This window comes from Ambystoma mexicanum, chromosome 5q (assembly GCF_040938575.1).
Source record: "Ambystoma mexicanum isolate Mex_15411 chromosome 5q, UKY_AmexF1_1, whole genome shotgun sequence".
NCBI lineage: Eukaryota > Metazoa > Chordata > Amphibia > Caudata > Ambystomatidae > Ambystoma > Ambystoma mexicanum.
The window spans coordinates 1,326,646,883-1,326,667,709 of NC_090933.1; the positions used below are offsets into that span (position 1 = coordinate 1,326,646,883).

The following is a 20,827-nucleotide window of genomic DNA, read 5'->3' on the forward strand; positions in this document are numbered from 1 at the left end:
TCCTGAGCACGACGCAGGATCACTGAGCATGCGTACTACGTTCCAAAATGCATGCAGCTCATCATTCTGATTTTACGCATGCTCGGGTGATCAGTGTCTCAGTGCCTCGACTGTTCATCACCGCTGCGCCGTAGGATAATCACTGAGCATGCGCTGTGTGTGCTTGTACTACTCGTGCCTTACTCGGCATTCTTTTACTGCGCATGCTCTGGATATTAGTGTCTCACCAATGCGCATGTCCGTTCTTTAGTCCGCGGCCGTTCTGCAGTGCAGTCACTCACAAGGGTCCTGAGCGCTCCTTAGTGTCTCCCTGGGACCTCAAATACTGCCATATAAAATGTGAAATACATCACAATATTCTAAGGAATCATTTGCTGTGGGTGAGAGACTGGCGACTATTCACCCCTCCTTTGGTGAGAAAGTGATCATCTCTTTTGGGGTCGCATGAGGATGTCAGGGGGCGTTGCTGCTTTGTAGTAGACCCCATCCTCCCCTGTGGATCGCAGGGTGGAGGGCAGTGTGTGGGTGGGTGTGAGGCTGCAGTTGAATCCATGGGGGCAGAGTTGGCCCTTTTGTGATGTCAGAGTGGGTCTGGAAAGGGATTGGTGCTGTGCAGTCTGTCAGGTCATCAGTGGGGGGCGTTTGTTGGTTAAGGGTGTGGGTGAGCTGACCAGTAACAAGGCACTGGATTTGGGAAATTTTGGGACACATCCTGTTTCTGTGTTGGAACAGGGTGGTGCAGTGTGTAAGGGAGTGATTTATGGTGTACCTCCTTTGTGTGCATGACAGGGACATTGAGTTTGTGGTAGGAGTTGCGGGGGGGGGAGGGTTGGAGGTGTGAGGGTTGGGTAGGAAAGATCCTGAAGGGGTATAATTTCTACTACTGTGGCTATTCGGTTTAGGGGGAGTGAGGTGCCGGAACATGTGTTTTTGGGGTTTCAGCGGTTTCGGGTGAAGCCTTATGTCCCCGCCACCCGTAGGTGCTATAAGTGTCAGGAGTATGGTCACGTGGTGCGATCTTGTAGGATGGAGAAGGTGTGGTAAGTGTGGTGTTCCCCATGATATTAAGGATTGTGTCTCTGTATGTACACCAAAGTGTTGCAATTGTGGTAGGGATCATGTTGCTTATTTTAGGGGGTGTGTTGCACAGGTGGAGGCCTGTAAGGTTGTGAGCACTAAGGTGAGTCATAACATCAGCTGCAGCAGTTCAGAAGGTGCGGGCGGAGCAGGTGGTTGTGGTGGGTAGTGGTGAAGCGACTGGAGGTGGGGGAGGTTCAGTCTTTGGCGGTTGAGAGGGTGATTGGAGGGGGTGTCACTATCAGAATGGCGGATTTGTTGTGTTTTATTCTCGCAACTATTAATATGATGGCTGAGTGTCAGTCGATCGGACGGGTTACAATCGGTGAAGGCAGCGAAGATACATTTAAGGATGTACATAAGACGATGAGTGGTGGTGTTTTTGTTCTCCCTTGTCGCGCTATGGAACACCTGTGTACGAGCGCAATACAAATAAAATATCAATATAAAAGTGGACCATAGTTGCAAAATGCAATTAATTCCTTTTGCGGCAGGCTGCTTGAATAGTACCCACTTGGGGGCAGGGGGTGTTGATGAAATGTAATGCAAATTGTGTGCAATTGAAAGGATATTTAATCAGCAACAATGTTAAAAACTACTAGTTGCACAGTGAAGCAACTCAACAAAGTGGCGCACTTTGACTGAAAAAACCCCCACGCTAGCATTTTGCATTTTTGCAAAGTTCATGACTCACAATGTGATAAAACCTGTTTCATTAGAATAGCAGTGATTTATTGATATTGGGTAGGAGTTACTTATCTGTGGGGTGTAGTTTGGGAGTGGCGCGCATGCAGAGCGCAGGGGGCGCATCGTAGTGTTTCGCCCTGGGCACCAACTGGACTAGTAACTGTCCTGGGTGGATGGCAGCTACTCTTTGGATGTTTCTATTATATATCGTTATAGGATGTTTTGCGTTTGTAATATTTAATAACGTAATGATGTCTTCCATTTCTAGATCTAAACACATTATTGTGTCATCCTACTCTGCAAAACGTAAGAAGCACAGGCACTAAAAGGTAAATAACTGCTGTAGTTTTTGTCTGCACAGGTTATCCTATGCTTCTGAGATAGCCGGTCTCCCACCTTGCCTTCCTGTACCCTTCATGTCTCCTTCTCTCCTGTCTTGTCTCCATTCCTGCCTCTTCCTGAAACTGGTGTCCAGATCCAAGTTTAGCATCCAGGTCTGTGGCTCAGTGGACTAGTGCATTCTCTGGTAGGAGCCATGGTTGTGTGATCTCATAGTCACTAGTTTGAATCCTGCAGGTCCACACAGCCCCTCGTCCATCCAAGATTGACAGAATGAGCCTCTGAGTTTAGGAAAAATGAAAATGTGTTACCTTCTGTCTAGGACATCAAAATACATCAGTGTGTGTGTGGGGGAGCGGGGTGCACTCTACAAATACACATATTATGTTATGTTAATCCTTTCCTCTGTGCCATCCTATTAAATACAATTGGTAATTCGCTATTGGTCCTCTATGGTGGATAACAGTACTCTGCTATAGGGGGTGGAGGACTGGAGTTCTACCAGTGAATTAGATACGCACATTGGTAGCTACAAGTAGTATTGGTTGTTCTCCTTCCAGATCACCTGGGGAGCAAGGGATTGAGGAGGGGCTGAATGAAACAGAGCACCAGATCTGCACTTTGGTGGGCGATTACAGCATCTTGTCCATCTTAGTGTTGTTATGTGTGTAGACATGAACGTGTGAGTGGTCTGGAGGGGAATTGAGAGCATGAGGTGGAAAGGATGGTATGGGATGTTGACGTTTAAAACAATTATTTAGGTTTATTATTGGTTAAAAAACTATTCACCCAATTGCACCAATGACAATAGATAAAATAGTGGGGAAAAAGAGGAAGCATTTCATTACATTACTATGAATAAATATGATTCCTAAAAAAAATGAGTTAAAAAAGAAACACTCATTTCTTAAAACATTATATCAATAGCTTACCTTGCTTTGAAATAATAAAAGAAAATGGTAGAATATGCTATGAGCCCACCGCACAGGGCATTTTGCATTAGAACCAAGAACAAGCTGGGTTCACTTTGCTTCACCTTTTGTAATAGTTTAGTCAGAGCAGAGTCAGTTGCAGTCTCTGCTGGTTGGACCTTTCTTGCTCTCCAAGTCTGTTCTTGCTCTCTACTACAAGGAGGATACAATTACCCAGCTACACCGCAGAGCGGCCGCGCAGTCAGAGCAGAGTCAGCTGCAGTCTCTGCAGGTTGGACCTTTCTTGCTCTCCAAGTCTGTTCTTGCTCTCTACTACAAGGAGGATACAATTACCCAGCTACACCGCGGAGTCAGAGCAGAGTCAGTTGCAGTCTCTGCAGTCCCTGTCAGGACTGGCAGAGACATGGCAGCAGCCTCTGATCTCAATAAACAATGCAGCCTAGACATCTCCAGTGAGGAAACAGAAGATGAAAAAATGCGCCTTAGAAGCTCGCGGCAACTCAAACTGCCCTCAAGTCTTCTGTTTTCCTCAAAACACCTGGTCAAACTGAGACCACAAGTTCTGCTGTCCACAAACACCACCTTGACGGGCAGCTGCCCAAGCCTCACATCAATAGGGCCACAGAGCCCTAAAAAAGCGGCAGCAATCACTCAGAAATCCCCCAAGAAGAGGCAACAAACCGGGGCTCAATCTCACACCCCCCTCATGGAATCTACGAATTTACAAAAAACTACAATCCAAAGGTCGAGCTACGAGGCTGAAGCCCCAGCAAAAATTCCCTCTGAAAATAAAGAAAACGACGCTGGAAATGCTGGAAAGGTGGGAAACAATTTAAACAACCAGCACGTGCCCAGTGTTGTAGGCAGCCCAATGCGTCCAGTCGGAGGACTGGCCGCGTGGGAAATGTCTCCACGGGAGCATGGGCTTGGCCAGGAAGCGGTTGCAGTGTAGCCTGCTCAACTTTCAAAACAAACAAACTGCTGCGTAAAACAAAAACTCCCACTCACCGTGAACGTCTGCCTGGAGCAGAGGACCCTTCGCGGGCGGCCTCGTGGCTGCTGGAGCCACTGGCTCGTTCTGCCCGCTGAGCGCGGCTCCGGTCGACTGCTCTTGCACGGGCGTGTCCAAGTCCAGTGTGGACTTGTGGGCTCCCCCGGTGGAGACCAGTGGCATTGCAGAAGAGCCAGAGGAAACCTCGCTGGAAGCTTGTGAACAAATCGTCCCTCCTGATCCAGCTGAGGAGTGGGAATACATCCAAGACCCCAAATCAAACCCTCAGACTAAGAAAAAGACCAGTGCCCAGAGCCTCAAGGGTGAGTCAAACAACACAAAAAAACCACAAAAAAATGTGGACAAAAAAAGTCAAAAAATCTGGCCAAACTAAGAAGACACAACAACAAAGCACGCCAGTGGGATCCACCCCCAAAACCATGATCTGCAACTCTTTAAAATAACTGTTTGCTAGACAAGGGAAAAGAAAACACGAGGTGCTCACAGAACTTAAAGATGACGAGATACTCGAGGCCCTGACTGACCTGCAACCAGCAGTGAAAACAAGAAAGACTGCCCCAATTTCCAAAGCCAGCAGGGCACCACCAAACATCACAGAAGATAACTCAGCTGAAAAAAGCGCAGTTGAGCCTTTGTCAATTGAGCTGATCACTGCAAAGGGGTCGGCTGAACCGCCCCTTCTTCTGGGGCCACCATCTACAACTCAACCCTCCCAATCTCCCCCAAACAAAGATCTGGGAGTCGTAGATACTGACCTGCCCCCTATCCACGAAACCAAAAAAGCCGACGAAAGTTCGGTGGCTGGCAGCCAAAGCAATCAAATAACATCCACGCCGGACCACCCGGAAGTCTTTCACAAACCTAAAGCTCCAACGTCTCAACATCCTAGAATATCTGCAGATGCAGAGTGGCTGCTATACGGCGCACAAAGATCGACGAGAAGATCCTCTCTCCCTCACTTTGCACGAGAGCCTCGGGCAATGAACCATCAGCAGGAGCAGAGGGCCCCTCAAGATTCCTCCTTCGAGGTCCCAAACAGAAACCAATCAGACCTTTCTGGAACGCAGAAAGAAACTCCTACAAAAACCCCCCCAGATCTGACAACGATAATGTCTGCCATAACGATAGGTTTAACGCCATTCGGGAAACTCTACGAGTCTCTAAACGAGACATTGAAAGATCATACCACGCTAATTGCTATGCTGCATACGAAGTTAATTTTTATTGAGGGTTTCATCACCGCAAGAGAAAATAGTGCAAATATAGGTAAAGATTGCCCCAACTCTGCAATTTCAAATTTTGAACTGAACAAAATGGCAAGGGTGGAACCCAAGCCAAAGATCTCTAGCGTTTACACACAAACCGACTTTCAACAAAGACCAGCTCAATTTATATTCTCGGGCACTCAAAAAATTTCTGCCACAGAAAAAAAAAAGAAAATCCTTGGCAGCACCAAAATGTTCCACCTACGAACGAAGATCAAACGACCAAGTTTGTATCATCATTGATCACCCAAACCCTTCTGATACCAACTCAAAAAGTCCTCTCTCCGAAAAACAAAACTACTTCGTCTTTAATTACCAGAAAAACAAAACGCCCAACTCTAGTGAAATATCCACCATCAAAACACAAAAATCCCTAAGAACCACAGAAGATTTTTTGGCGGACAAAAGTTCAATGAACATTACTCTTCACTCCTCGCCAGACAATAAGTCCCCAAGGGTATGTAAACCAACATCGACATGCTCTTTTGAAAAAGAAAACCAATCAAAAAAACGAATAAGAAACAGCCAATCAACTACTATTCAAACTCCTTTGTTCACAGATCGTCCTCAGAAAGAAGCCACACGACAAAGCAAACAGAACAATCATCTTTTAAGTACAGAACTTTTAAGGACAAACCGGAACCGCAAGGGCCAGCTGAAATGGAAAAACAAAGAGGCCAAGCTCACCAAGACCAAAGCAAAGACAAAAGACCACACGTCAAAATTCGATCAGCCCATAGCCCTTCTCATAAAACCAACAAAGGGATAATCTTAAAAATGGAACAATCCGAAACAAACAAAGAATCGCTAATCCTAAATAGAGGTACTATCATGAAGATCCTGAAAAGCATCAAAGACCTCAAACGCCTAACTCTGAAGGACATTACGCTTGTGGAACCATACCACATCGCTAGAAAAGCTAAAGCATATATTCACATAAAGGAGTCTTCAAGCTCGTTTCTATCCAACACAGACTCTGAAATCCTATTAAAATTAGGGCTACACATCAGTAAATACAAAAGTCAAAGAGAGCTCCAGCAAAAAATCAACAAGAAAGGACGCCAGAGAACTGTCGGGCCAACATCAGGCCTCAACACTATCACCGTCACCGCCAAGAAACAAAAAACGAAGCATCTCCTATTAAACACCCAAGGACAAAGCCTGCGCCGAGACCAGATGAACGGAGGCGAAACAACTCACCGCATACGGAGGACGTATCACGAAGAACCAAAATAGATCTGGAAAAAAAACGTACAGCAACTGACCATGAAAATCCTCCTCTGACCGCAGGAAAAAAAAAACAGCCAAACACCTCTTGGCCCAATCAAACAACTTTGGGCATGGCTGCCGAAACCCTCAAACTCAAAACTTAGCAAAACTTAGCAAATAGCAATCAGAAGGGAGGCATACAACACTTGAAACTCCAACTCAAACGGAAAAAGTTGCCTCACTGAAACTTGGATCATGGAACACCAGGGGTTTCAAACGTCTAACAACTCCTGGCGACACCAATCTCGGAAAATAGGACATATTGGCATTCCAAGAAACTTGGCTAGCGGAAGCTCCAGCGATAGATGGATACTCTCTTGAAATTGCACCACCCAAAAGAGCTACTATAGGCCGCACGTCTGCGGACTGCTAATAGCTGTGAAAAGCGGTTCTGGTCTCGAGATCACAAAAAAATGCTCATTTTCCCAAGCCATCTCTCAATCCAGGTGGAATGGACAAGGAAAGATCCAACAAGCAAAAAGTCACTGAAATCAACAATGGCTTTAATAACCGTATATTGGAACCCGAAAACAATTTCAGATGAGAGATTTCTGAGGACCATTGAAGCTGAGATTGATGACATCCAAGCCAACACAGAGATCACGATGATTGCCATCTGTGGAGACTTAAACGCGTCTTGCCCCTCTGCAAAAGAATCATCGATTGACCCCAAAGAGGCACGACGAGGAGACTCAAGAAGACACACATGGGTGAAATTGATGGACTCGAGACACATATACAACGCAGCCCAAAAATCAACAAACCCACAACAAATACCCACATGGGAAAGAGCCCACCAAAAGGCCACAATAGACTACATCTTTACCTCTGAATCTCTGCTAAACCTTTTAACATCTTTCGACGTCACAAGAGCAAAAGCAAATGATCATAACATTGTGGAAATGACATGGCTGTCTGACAACCCCCCAAAAACAACTATGGAAACAAGGGTTGAGGCAAACAACCAAGGAAACCGGCTAAGGATGACAAACAATCGAATTCTGGAACTTGCCGAACTATACTGACAAAAACTCATCGGTGAAGAAAAGAACACAAGCCAATACACAATAGACTACCAACCACTCTTGATCCCATATCAAAGAGATCACGCAAAGATAATCACCACAGCTTTGCAAAGACCGCATCAATACAACAAACTTTTGGTCACGAAACGAAGAGCCCTCAGAAAACGTAAACGACAAGCACAAAACACAAACTCACAACTGATGAAGAAACAATACCAAGAGGAGGCCAAGAAATATACTGGCTGGCTAAAATTCTACCGAGCCTCTCTCTACCAGCAAGACGCTGAGCTGATGTTAAAAAAGGTCAATGGGAAAAATTCCCGAGAATTCTGGAGCATCGTAAAGGGGGAGTGAATATCCTCAAGCACACCAACAACGAACACAGTAAGCGAAGAATGCTGGATAAACCATTTTTCCACTCTTTTCAGGAAAACTCTGACACACTCGACCTACACTCACACTCTGAGCACCACACCGTCCTTTGCTTTTGACACAGTCAACCATGCCATCCTGCTCAATCGTCTCTGGGACAACCTTGATATTACTGATCGGGCCCTGCCCTGGTTGACCTCCTATCTCACCGACCGACCCTCTCGGGGTTCTCTCTCTTTCTCTTTCTCTCTCTCTCCCCCCCCCCCCCTTCTAACCTCTCTTCCCTGGCTCTTCAACCACTACCTGGCACCTCTTGCCCACCGCATCGCTACTTTCTGCTCCAATTTTCAATGTTATGCAGATGACACTCCTCTCTCTTTCAGGCTCCCCTCAGCCACCTCTGTTTCTTCTCTCATACCAGACTGTCTGGCCTCAATTCAGGAATGGTGTGCCACCAATGATCTCTGCCTTAATGCCAGTAAGACTGAGATCCTCTTCATTGGGACACCTGCTCCCTCCTTTCCCCTCTCTCTGGCCGCCCACTCTGGGCCTTCTACCTGCTTCTCTCCTCACATCTCTGACGTCTCTAAGAAGTCAAACTATCAGCTGCATCTCTTCAGAGGTATTCTTCCTTTTCTCACTTCCCCCAGATGCTCACTGTCTCCAGAGCTCTGGTCCTCTCTTTCTAAATCTTCCTGCCTCTACTCTTCGGCCTTTACAAAGTACCCAGAACAGGACTGCGAGACTTGTCCTTGGCCTCAAGCCCAGGGATTGTATCTCTCCAGCTTTAAAATCTCTTCGCCTGCTCCCTGTGGCTGCAAGGATCAACTTCTAGACCCTCTGCATTGTCCAAAAGGCTTTCTGGGGCCTGGGACAGCTCTACTTCCAAATATTTATTCCAAAACAACTTCCTTCTCGAGCTCTCCGCTCATCCACCTCCAACTCTCTGAGGGGCAGACACTTCTCTAAGCAGAGAGTTGGGGGCAGATCTATCTCCTCGGCTGCGGCCTCCCTCTGGAACAGCCTCCCTGCCTCTCTCAAACTTGAGCGGAACCACATCCGGTTCCGGAACCAACTCCAGACCTTCCTTTTCGCTACCGCTTTCTCTTCTTCTCCCCTGCTGATGCACCTGACTGTTCCGTGCACTGGTCATCTGGTCACCCCCTGAACTCTGGCCCAGGCTCCTCCATGTCCAGTTGCCCTCGCACTGCTTCAGGGCTCCACAGCACTTAAGGGTCTGTATCTGCAACTCTACTCTCCCTTCTCTCTACACTTATGAGCCACCCGCCGACTGCACTTGTAAGTTAACTGCACTTCCCAGGCACTTCTCCCCCTCCCCGCACTTGTGCGATCTGAATGACACAAGGCCTAGTAAGATTGTTATTTTGTCCTCCCTTGTTCCCCCTCCTTGTCTTATCGCGCCTATTTATTTATTTTTTGTATTTGTAAAGCGCCTACAGGCATCGAGGGGCTGTTTCAAGAAGATGTCTTAGTTGCGTGAACAAGAGGCATTGCAAAGGTTACAGGGAGAAAGTGCATTGGAGAATACGGTCATATTCATATGATACATACAAGGGATGTCTTAGTTGTGTGAAGAGCCTCTGTCTTAAGGAGTACAGTTCTACATATATTATACATATAAGACCGCAGGTGTTTAGGAGCCTACACAAACAAGAGTGTTTTGATTGCTTTCCTGAACGCTGTGTGAAACTCGATGCTCCTGAGTGAGGGGGTAGAAGTCTTTAGTTGGTGGCCGCGATGACTGGGAAACTTGAACCCCCTGCCCGTGCCCTGATGCTTTTGGAGATGGCTGTTCTTGTGGGTCTGTCGGTGTGTGGAGGGTTGAATCTCTGAGCGAGGTAGAGGGGTGCTGCGTCATGGAGACATTTGTGAGTGAGTGCCAGATGTGTTCAATATGAACATGTGAAAATAAGGCAGGTAGTTTTAAACTGTTTTGTGTGTGCAGTTGTCCTGGAGGAGGGCATAGATTTAGGCAGCTCACTGGTGCTTTGTGTGTGCATTCAAAATAAAAATGTCCCTTTGCACTTCTTAACAAGGAAACGTTACCATTGTCTTGTCAAAACAACGGTCACTTTGATGCACCATCGCTTGTAAATAACTCCCCCTTTGGATGCTCCCCTTTAAGAAAGGAAGTGATTAGCAGCATGCCTGCATCATCTAGTGGGCTGCTGAGAGGGGTGGCATTTGTTTGGGGAGCGTTGCAGCAGAATGTTGAGAGGTAACATGTTGCCTCACTGGGACAACAAAAAAAGGGAGCCCCATAATTGGGAGCAGCACGACCCCTTTTGAAAACATAAATTTAAATGCTGGAGGCAGGCATCTGGTGCCTACAGGCCCCCCATGACCACGAGCACACATATCCTTCTTTTGTATATATGGAGATGGGGAACAGTTTTGCAAGCTGTAACAAGGTGTGGCAAAAGGCTGATCCACTGTCAGAAGAACTAACGGTGGAAGTAAAAGTTAAGAGTTCCTGGGGCACAACCCAAATGGATAAAAGTTGAAGAGTTCCAGGGCCATGTCAGCCAAAGTGTCAGAATGGTCCTGCACAGGGCTGAGTAAAACTGTACGTTCTCAAAAGTTTCTGATACGAAGATTTGTTGAACTGTTGGGGAAGGGAACCCCGTGTTTGAACAAGAGAACCTAACGTGAAGAGTAATTATTGAAGTGTCAAGTTGTTGAAATTGTATGGGAAGGAAACCCTTTAGGGATTTGTTCCTGTGTTACATTGTTGCAGAGAGTGCATGTATGTTTCCACATGTATGAAATCTGGATGATTTCATGTATAGGTATGTTTTTGTTTTCCAGTACTTTTAGTAAGTACATTAGAACTTCTTGTGGATCTTCTTGTGAGTTGATAGTGAATTTCACCATTCTAGCACAGTAGTCCAATTCTTGTCTTATTCCGTGAACACTATACGTGTTGTCAGGATTGTTTGTTGCGTTTCTATGAAGGACTAACATTTACAAACACAATTGGTCTGTACTGTGTAAGTAAATGTTGTCAACAATTGGTGGCAATTGAAATCAAATATTCTTTGCTACATTTGCGTAACAACTTACACCAGTTGCATTTGAAAATTTGAATGGACCAGATAGTTCTGTGTCCAAGTAATTTCTTCGGAGTGTGTGTTGCTTCTTTGATGAAGTACCTAAGTTACTCTGACTAATAGGTTCTTCTCTGGTTGTGGTTTTTGATGAAGTATTAGCTTCTTTTACTCTCTTTGGAGGATTTCAGTTAGATCCTGTTGCATTTCAGTTTGAATTAGTTTTCTTTTACAACGTTTTCATTTTTGTGGAACAGGATATGATTTTAGGTGGGAGGTGTATAGTGAACGTAGTCTATTGTATTCTATAATGCAAGGAATATCAGCGTTTAGTTTACTTGTATCAAAGTTGATTAGAAATAGACCGTCAAGTGTACGTAAGCGTGATAGTGCTACGTAGCTCATGCCTTCTTTAAAGACTGTGTTACCAATATCTATTAATGCTTTGTCGAAGGTAAGACCTTGGGATTTATGAATGGTGAGTGACTGCATATGCAAGAGTTAGAGAAAATTGTTCTCTGCATGCATACATGTCTTTGAAGAGAAGGAATCGAGCTGTTGAGCGCCCTATCCTTTTTACTTCTGAAAGTTTGTTGAAGAGAATATTGACAAACTGAATGTTGTTGTCACATGGGTATGTTTGAAAGCCAACAACTGTACCCAGTGCTCCATTAACTAGTCTTTGCTCCACCTCAAGGTTACGTTTAAGCATTACTCTACAGTTTAAGGATAATTTTAATATTTTCTCCAAACCAGCTGTGTTGGAGATAGAATTTTCTAAGGTATTTAGTCTTGTTGTGGCTTGTTGACACATGGGTAGTGTCATACCATGTACGTCCAGTTGTCTGTGGAGCAAATTTCAATTATTGTTTGCATTTCTTTTTTCAACATTGTTTCATTAAATTTGGAACAGCTTGCAAGAGTTGGCATTAAGGCCATACAATGGACATATTTGTGGGCTAATTGTTCCATAACATCAGTAGCACATGAGTTATCGCCATAAAGTGCATGGATGTGCCGGGTTTCTAATATTGCTTGTGCTTCTTTAGATAGTACACCAACTCTAATACTTTTTTAAAAATGTTGGCGTAGGTGAGGTCTGCAGATTGGTGCATGTTTTTCACTGGTGTCAATTGAAGAAGATCTCTGAAAACAATAATGTGTTTTTCTCCAAAGAGTTCTTTGTAGTTTGTTTTAAGTACTTCTTGCAATCTGACCTGAATCAAAGCCAACATTAGGTTGGAGACCATGCTCACTTCATCTATTAGTAGCATTTTCATTTGTTTTAACACTCTGCGTAGTTCCATTGCAGCTTCTGTAGAAAGTTTGTAATAGTCTAATTTGTTTTGGTGTTCTACTGGAAGGAGTAGTAATCGGTGTAAAGTGACACTGCCTATGTTGTAGGCAGCTTAACCTGTGGGGGCAGTTACAACAGCTGACAGTTTGTTGTTTGTCAATTGTTGAAGGAACTTGTTGATGATTTTGATTAAGAATCGTTTGCTTGAACCAGATTCACCACTGACGTATAACAGTATAGGGACAATATTAAAACATACATGACTGCCCAGGGGTACTGTGAGTGCCCCTCAATCTTTAATAGGGTCCTCCACATGGATGTGGGCAACATCCAGCTCGAGAGCACAATTATTCAGTATGTAGATGACTTATTAACTTGCAGTGAGACAGAAGAACAATGCAGGCAAGACGCAAGTCAGTTGATGACAACAATGGCGCCGAAATGGTACAAAGTAAACAAAGAGAAATGACAGTGCTGTCAGGAAGAAGTGTTCTATATAGGCCAGCTAATATCTCGAGAAGGGAAGAAAAGTAACACCTGAAAGAGCAGAAGCGATTATGAAGACTCCAAAGACTAAGACACTGAAGCAAATGCAGCAGTTTTTATGCCTACAGGGCCTGGGTGCTTGACTACAGCACATACACTAAATCACTTTTACAAGCACTCAAGAAAGCACAGATGGGCAAGCATGGAATAGTATGGACAGAGGAGATGGAGGATGGATTTGAGGAACTGAAAAGGGCAATTTGCGTAGCTCCTGTGTTAGGGATTCCCAATTCTAGTGAGGAATTTTATTTATTCTGACACACAAATGGAGAAGTGATGACAGCAGTTCTTACATAAAGGCCGACATTAGGATACAAACCGTTGGCATACTACAATGGGATTTTAGACCCAGTAATACGAGCGCATTGACCTTGTGAGCAATCATTGCCTACTGCCACTTTTGCGATTGAATAGGCTGCAAGTATAACTATGGGGTGTGCAATGAGTTTGTATGTCGAGCATGCTTTGTTCGCCGTTTTAGAGAAACCCAAAAGTACATTGACAACACAAAGAGCGTCTGTATATGAGGTGATTATTCCAAACACAGCCATTAAAATTGTGAGATGTAAAGTAGTGAATCCAGCCACATTCATAGCTGAACCCGTAGAGGAAGGTGATCATGTCCACAACTGCACAGATTATACTGAGTTCTATTATAACATTCCCCACGTTAAACAAAACACTTTGGGAGAAGAGGAGAGACTCTTTATTGATGGGCCGTCAAAAATAGACCTACTGGGGAAAGACACACAAGATCATCAGTAGTAAGATATAGACTGAATGGTGAATTCGAGCTAGTAGCTAGTAGCCTAGATTTGGACACCATAGATGTTAACTCATTTTGCTAGATACATATAGCAATAAAGCACTTCATGTATGCAACCATAGAGAGTAAGTATATGTACATTGGCCATAATTGCACACATAGAGTTTATCCATGCAGTTCGACATTGATCGATAGAACATGCATATAGATTCAGGCCGAGACTTGGATAGTTAATACGGTCTTACTCTACGGTTGGACTCTAACATTCTTTAATTGCCACATTTCAAGACCATAGTTTGCACGCTACGGCTTGGAGAATATTCAAACTTCACCGCCCATGATTCCATTGGGGACGGTATATGTAGCGATAGGAAACGCTGCAAGTTTATGTACACTAGACATCATCACGCTTGTGCGCAATGATGTTGCGCATTACATTCTCACTGGTGGGCCCGGCGTCGGATACCAGGAGAGTAGTTGCCAGCGCACAAGGTAATCTGATCACAACATTTCAAGGATGGCCCAGCGTTACGCTTAACTGCATTCTAACTATAGTCAAGTCATTCGGCAAACATAAGCAAATGAGTTACTTTTCTTTCCTTGTTAGGTCTTTTTGCATGCTCTAAACCTCTGATAACATCCACAAGCACGATCATTTATACTGGAGGTAAGAAGATGTCATTTCGTTAAATAGATGCCTACTATTTTTTTTTAATGTATGGCACATTACAGACTCTCTCCCACCCATTCTGAGGCCGTTATTTAAATGACCCCTTTTAGGTACCGGAGACACTGCGCACTGCTGCCTTGAAAGCCAAACATTCATAAGAATTAACGTCTGTATGCCCTCCGGACAATTCCCACGGTAAATACAAGTTCTAGAGTGGCTATTGTAAATGCACCAAACATATACACCCAAGATGCTTGAAAACTGGATTCTGTTATTTTTCTTCCAACTAGGCAACGTGCCATGATGATTATGAGTCCAATGTAGTGCTATGATACACTAATGAGTGGAGCTAACTGGACACCGTGCTGCAATATGCAAATAACAGATATGAGTAGAAGGTAAGTATCATTGCGTAAAACTAAATTCTGGTATATATGCAACACATTTGCTGCTATAAGGAACTGTCTCTATAAGACTACATTAGTTGTATTTCTTTGGAGCCCACCCTGAAGAAGGACTATCAGTCTGAAATGCGTTGGCCAGTGCTTCTGCATGAAATTAACTGAAAATGAAGAGTGTTACAATACAGAAACCCCAAGAACTGGTGTATTTTTTTGATAATTGAAATCTACAATTTGAACGTCTGTACCTTTTTGAAGTAGTATTAGCTAGACAATTGGCGTCTCCAGGCTCAGTAATCGTTTCACTGAGCATTTTCTTCCCTGCTTTAACCCTTACCATTCCCAATGGCTATGAAATATTCAGAATGGATCGCTCCTTGGGGCACGGAGGGGCGGGGGGTTGAACTGATACACAAAGCTTGTTTTAAAATACACACAGTGAGATTGGAAGTGCAAAATGATTGTGATTTTTTTTAAAAACGTATTTTATTGATTTTAGTGGAAAAAAAACGTGCAATACAACAAGAAATCAAACAGTGGTTCAAACAAAGGAGGGGACGGTGCAAGGGGGGCAGGGGAGGGGGAGGGAACAAACAAATCAACAACAGTCTTCATGTTACAGCGAACTCACAGTGGATGGATGGGTTAGGGCCTGCGACCCGGAATTTCAGGATGCAGGGGGGGTCGCATATGAAGGCTGTCCCTCCAGTGCTGGCTTCAGGGGATAGTGTCAGTGTGATGCTGCGAGATTTCAGGGGGGTTTGTAGTCGGCGCTGAAGCGTATGTCTCTGAGGAGGGCCTTCCATGATTCCAGGGTGCCGCATTCGGCTTCGCCGCTTAACGTGATTCCCTCTTGCCAGGCCCTGGTTTCTGCAACTGTCCATCTCTCGAGTTCTTTGAGCCATCGTTCATGCCTGGGGCCCGACGGCGTCTTCCAGGCCATTGCAATTGTTCTCTTGGCCAGGATGCATGAGATGTCCATTAGTCTGACAGCATGCTTGGACTTGCTAGGTCTGGGGTAAATCCCCAGGAGGCACTCGCCGGGGGTCCATTTGTACCTCGTCATTCCGGCGTCCATGCAAGTCTGTTTGGCTTTGGACCATAGTGTCATCGCCTTAGTGCAAGTCCAGAACATGTGGATCATGTCCGCTTTATCATTCCCACACCACGGGCATGCAGGGGAGGATGTCTTATTGAAGGAGGCGACCCTGTGAGGGGTCATGTATGTCCTGTACAGGACGTTCAGTTGGATCTGACCGAATCTGGTATTCCTGGACACTTTTTTGGGAAATATTAGCGCTCTCTCCCATTCTTTATCCGTGATCGAGGTCCCGAGATCCGCCTCCCATTTTGCTCTCAGTTCTTTGCCTTTAGGGTTAGGTTTGTCGCATAGTCTGCTGTAGAGTCTGGAGACTGGTCTCCAGCCATCCGAGAGGTCATGCATTTCCTGAAGTAGAGGGTCAGGGGAGGGTTCCTCCGGCCAGCCTGTCCACTGTTTCTTGGCAGTCTGTTTAAGGCGGTGGTACCAGAGGAACTGGCCCGGGGGTATTCCCTCGGCGGCCTCAAGAGATTCAAAGTCCCTGAATTCCCCTTCCTCGTACATGTCGCCCCATGTGTATATGCCGGATTCTTCCCACCTCCTTGCCGTAGAGAGGTCTGCATCCGTTCGGCAGGTATCTGCTAAAATGGGGTTATCCGGGGAATATGGGTGTTGTACTCTCCTGATGTAACAGGACCTGGCCCATATCTTCCTTCCCAGGTCAATCAGTTGTGAGATGACCAGGGATTGCCGTGTAGGATGCCACAGGGTCTCCTTGGGGATCACATTGTTCGAGGATTGCCTCAGTAGTTCTGTCTCAGCCGAAGATTCGTCCGAGAGCCATTTCGTTATGTGACTCAGCTGGGCGGCCAGGTAGTATAACTGGAGATCCGGCAGCTTTATTCCACCCTCTTTATGTGGTAGGGAGAGAACAGATAGTGACAGTTTGTGCCTGTGGGGGCCCCAAAGGAAGTCCCTGATGATAGCCTCCAACTTCTTGAAGAAGGGCGGTCGAACGTAATGGCAAATGTTCACAAAGAAATATAGGAATCGGGGGAGTACGATCATCTTGACTATCGCTGCCCTGCCCACCATGGCCAATGGGAGCTTGGACCAGAATTTTATAGAGCGTCGAAGACTCATGATGGCGGCCTCAGTGTTGTGTTCGTGCGTTAGTAGCGAGTTATGGCTTACATTGATCCCCAGGTAACGGAACTTGACCAGTTGCCAGCCTATTCCTATCACTGGAAGTTTGCTTTCTGGAATGTTGCGTAGGCCCGCCAGGGGAAAGGCAGAGGATTTTCTTCTGCTGAATTGGATCCCCGAGTACTTCGCGTAATTATCTAGTACCTCCAGTGCTATCGGTGCGTTAAGCTCGGGAGTGCTTAGGTAAAGGAGGACGTCGTCTGCGTATAGAGATATTATGTGGTGTTTAGTGCTCACCTTGATACCAGCGTCGAAAAGCTGCTGCCTGAAGTACAATGCAATCGGTTCCAGGCCCAGTATGTACAGCATGGGCGATAGCGTACACCCCTGTCTCGTTCCCCTTTGTATTTCCCAGGCTGCTGATACCATTCTTCCCGTTTTCACTCTCGCCATTGGGGAATTATAGAGGACCTCGATCCACCTGATGAAGCCCCCTCCAAAGCCAAATCTTCTCAGGACCTCCCTGATCCATTCCCAGTATATGGAGTCGAAGGCCTTAATAGCGTCGAGCGACAACACCGCCAGATCCTCGTCCCTCTCGTATGTTTCAGCCATTACATGCTGTAGCCTCCTGAGGTTAGCAGTGGTGTTGCGCCCAGGCACAAATCCGTTCTGGTCTTCATGGACAATGGATCCCACCACTCTGGCCAGCTTGCGAGCCAATATGGATGTGAGGATCTTGGCATTGTAGTTTAGCATGGCCAGAGGGCGGTAAGACTCACAATCGGTGGGCGATTTGTGCGGCTTAAGCATAGGGACGATTATGGTTTCTTTCATGGTGTTGGGGAGAATCCCATTCATGTATGCTTCCTGGTAGACCTCGTGGAGAACTGGGGTGAGGATGGACTCATACGCCTTGTAAAACTCAGGTGGGAGGCCGTCGCTGCCAGGGGCCTTGTTGTTAGAGAGGGACCTGATCGCCCCTTGTACGTCCTCAAGAGTGATCTCCATCTCCAGTTCCTCTCTCTGCTCAAGTGAGATGCGTGGAAGTTCTATCTCCTCAAGTGTGTCTATAATGTCTTCAGTAGGAATTTGCGTCTCGTGAGCATACAATTCGGTGTAAAATTTGGCAAAGGCTTCATTGATCCCCAGCTGGGTCGTGTGGGATGTCCCATTGGCATCCCGTATTTCCACTGGGAGATGTTTGGGGTGTTCCCGTTTGCAGAGCCAAGCCAGTAATCTCCCTGGTTTATCCGATTCTTTGTGGGATCGGGTGGTGTGTGTGGCGAAATCAAATTTCTCTAGTCTTTCCCATGCTTGTCGACATTCCGCGCGGGCTTCCTTCAATTTGTTCTCGGCCTCTGTGGAGTTGTCGTGAGCAGACTCTAGCCGGGAGATCTCAGCTTCTCGTGCTTCAAGCGTTCTCTGCAATTGTCTGCGAGTACCACCGGCTCGCGATATAATTTCACCTCTGGTCACCACCTTCATAGCTTCCCATAATGTGCCCCAGGAGGATACCGACCCCATATTGATTTCCAGGTAATCTTCCAATTTTTCGGCAAGGTCTTCCCTGAACTCAAGATCTTCAAGTGCTGCAGTCGGCATCCTCCACATGGGGATGGGAGGTCTGGGGCCCCTCAACTGCCATAGCATAGTCAGTGGGGAGTGGTCGGAGATCGTTCGCCCCAAGTACTCTGTAGCTGCAGCATGTGGGGCGAGCTCCTTATTGATGAACAGATAGTCAATTCTTGTATGGACTCCGTGAGGGGCTGAGTAGTGGGAGTAAATCCTATCAGCCGGATGATGTTCCCTCCAGATGTCCACTAGATTGAGCTGCTCCAGAGTTTCCCTCAGGGCACGGGAAGCAAGGTTGGTCGGGTGTGGGGGGCAGCGATCTGTCGGCGGTTGCGTCAGCAACACAATTGAAGTCCCCTCCCCATATGAAGGTACGGTCCCGGTGTCGAATCAGCTTTGTAATCATTGTGGTGAGGTACGCCGGTATTCCGTGGTGTGGGAAATAGGAGTTGACCAAGCAGACTGGGGTCTGTTCCATTGTGCCCCAAATCACTACGTATCTCCCTTCTTTATCTTGTTCACTCCCCTCCATCTGGAAGGGCACATCCGGGCTTATCCATATTAGCACCCCTCTGGCATATTTGGAATAGGGGGACCCTCTCACAGTCCCAGCCCATCGGTCTGCAATCTTGGACATGGCCTCCGTCGTGAGGTGAGTCTCTTGAAGGAGTGCAAACGATAATTTCTTCCTCTTAAGATAGGATTGTATACGATTGCGTCTGAGGTATGAGCCCATACCCCTCACGTTCCATGTCATCACAGTGAAGTGTGCCGCCATCGGGTCCGAGTTTTGGATTTAATGCGGGACTCGGTCACTGGAGTCCGGCCCAGCTTTAGTCCTCCGTAGGTGGGCTGCGGGGGGAACGACACTAAGTTCCAGTCGTCGGGGTCACGTCCCGGACCCATCTCGGTCTTTGTTGGCAAAAGAAGCATGAAGACTGTACAACTAATAAAACTAATAACAAAACTCAAACTGGTGCGCCCAGCGACTACAACATTGTCGTGGTGCTCAGGCGCTCTCGAGCCGTCGGAGCCCATCCGGGAGACGGGCGCGAGCTGGGTCAGGCGGGTGCCTACACCGGGTGGATTCTACGCTGGGGGTGGGGCGAGGGCCTGGCAGCGGAGCCGAGCTAGGCCGTTTCCAAGTGAAAGACTGAAGTTGGATTACCTTCTGAGTTCCAGCGTCATGTACAATGATTCTTACTGTTATTGGGGGTCGCTTGTGAGATCAGGGGGGGTTAGGCCTCATTCCGTGAATTGTCCTTGCCATCCGCCAGATTATTGTCCTCTAGCCACATGTTGGCTGCCTCTGGGTTATCAAGGAATACCAGCCGCTCTTTGTAGACGACCCTGAGGCGTGATGGATATAGCAATCTGTATTTTAGGTTCAGTTGTCGGAGCCTAGCTTTTATCGGGACAAATGAATTCCGCTCTCTCTGAACCTTCTGCGTGTAGTCCGGATAGATAGAGATTTTGGAGTCCCCTCTCTCGATGGGGCCCCCCTCCCTGGATCGCCGTAAGATAGTTTCTCTATCCTGAAAGTTCAGTATCTTGGCGATTATAGGTCTGGGGTGCGATCCAGGGGGAGGGCGCCGCTGGAGGGATCTATGGGCCCTCTCGACTGAGAATCCCTGGGTCAGTTTGCCGGCCCCTATTTCATGCAGCAGAAGGGTTTCGACGAAGGATGTGGTATTTGCCCCCTCGTTCCCCTCCGGGACACCCAGGATCCTGATGTTGCTCCGTTTGGCCCGACCTTCGGCCTCCTCCGCCTTTTCCTCCAGGAAGGCAACTTTCCTCTTCAGGAGGGCAACTTCTGAATTCAAGGCTGTGGTGGTTGAGGATGTTTCCTCCGTCGACTGTTCGACGGTCGCAACCCTCTCCGCCAAGTTGTGAGCGTCTTGGCGGATCAGTTGAATTTCAACCTTGAATTCATCGATCTTAGAGTCAATGTGCATTTTTAATGAGGCTATGGCATCAAGTATCTGCGAGTGGTTATCGGCGGCCACCCCCTCGCTCGTCCGGGCGGCTTCAGAGGAGCCGGCCCCGGCCAGAGCGGGGGTCTTCACCTTAGCGGAAACAAAGGAGTCCATGGTGGCGGCTCTGTGCTTATTCTTATTCTTATCTTGAGGTGATGGTTGCGGATGTCCTAGGCCTCGAAGAATAGATCACTTGCGGAGTTGCTAGTGGGGCCCCCTGCCCAGCCGAATCCCGGGCCGTGAGCTGCATTCCGCCCCCGTGTCTGGTCGTGCGGCCACAGAGGCGAGTTTCAGAGGTGTAAGGGTGGGCGGGAAGCCGCGCGCCTTTTCTTGTGGGGCTGAATCGGTAGAGTGACCCGAGCCGG

At 46.8% G+C, this 20,827-nt stretch overlaps 1 pseudogene; it reads left to right on the top strand.

The window, feature by feature from the left end:
- The first annotated feature begins 223 nt into the window (after window positions 1-223).
- LOC138498529 (zinc finger protein 268-like) overlaps window positions 224-20,827 on the top strand; it is a 66,526-nt pseudogene continuing 45,922 nt past the window's right edge.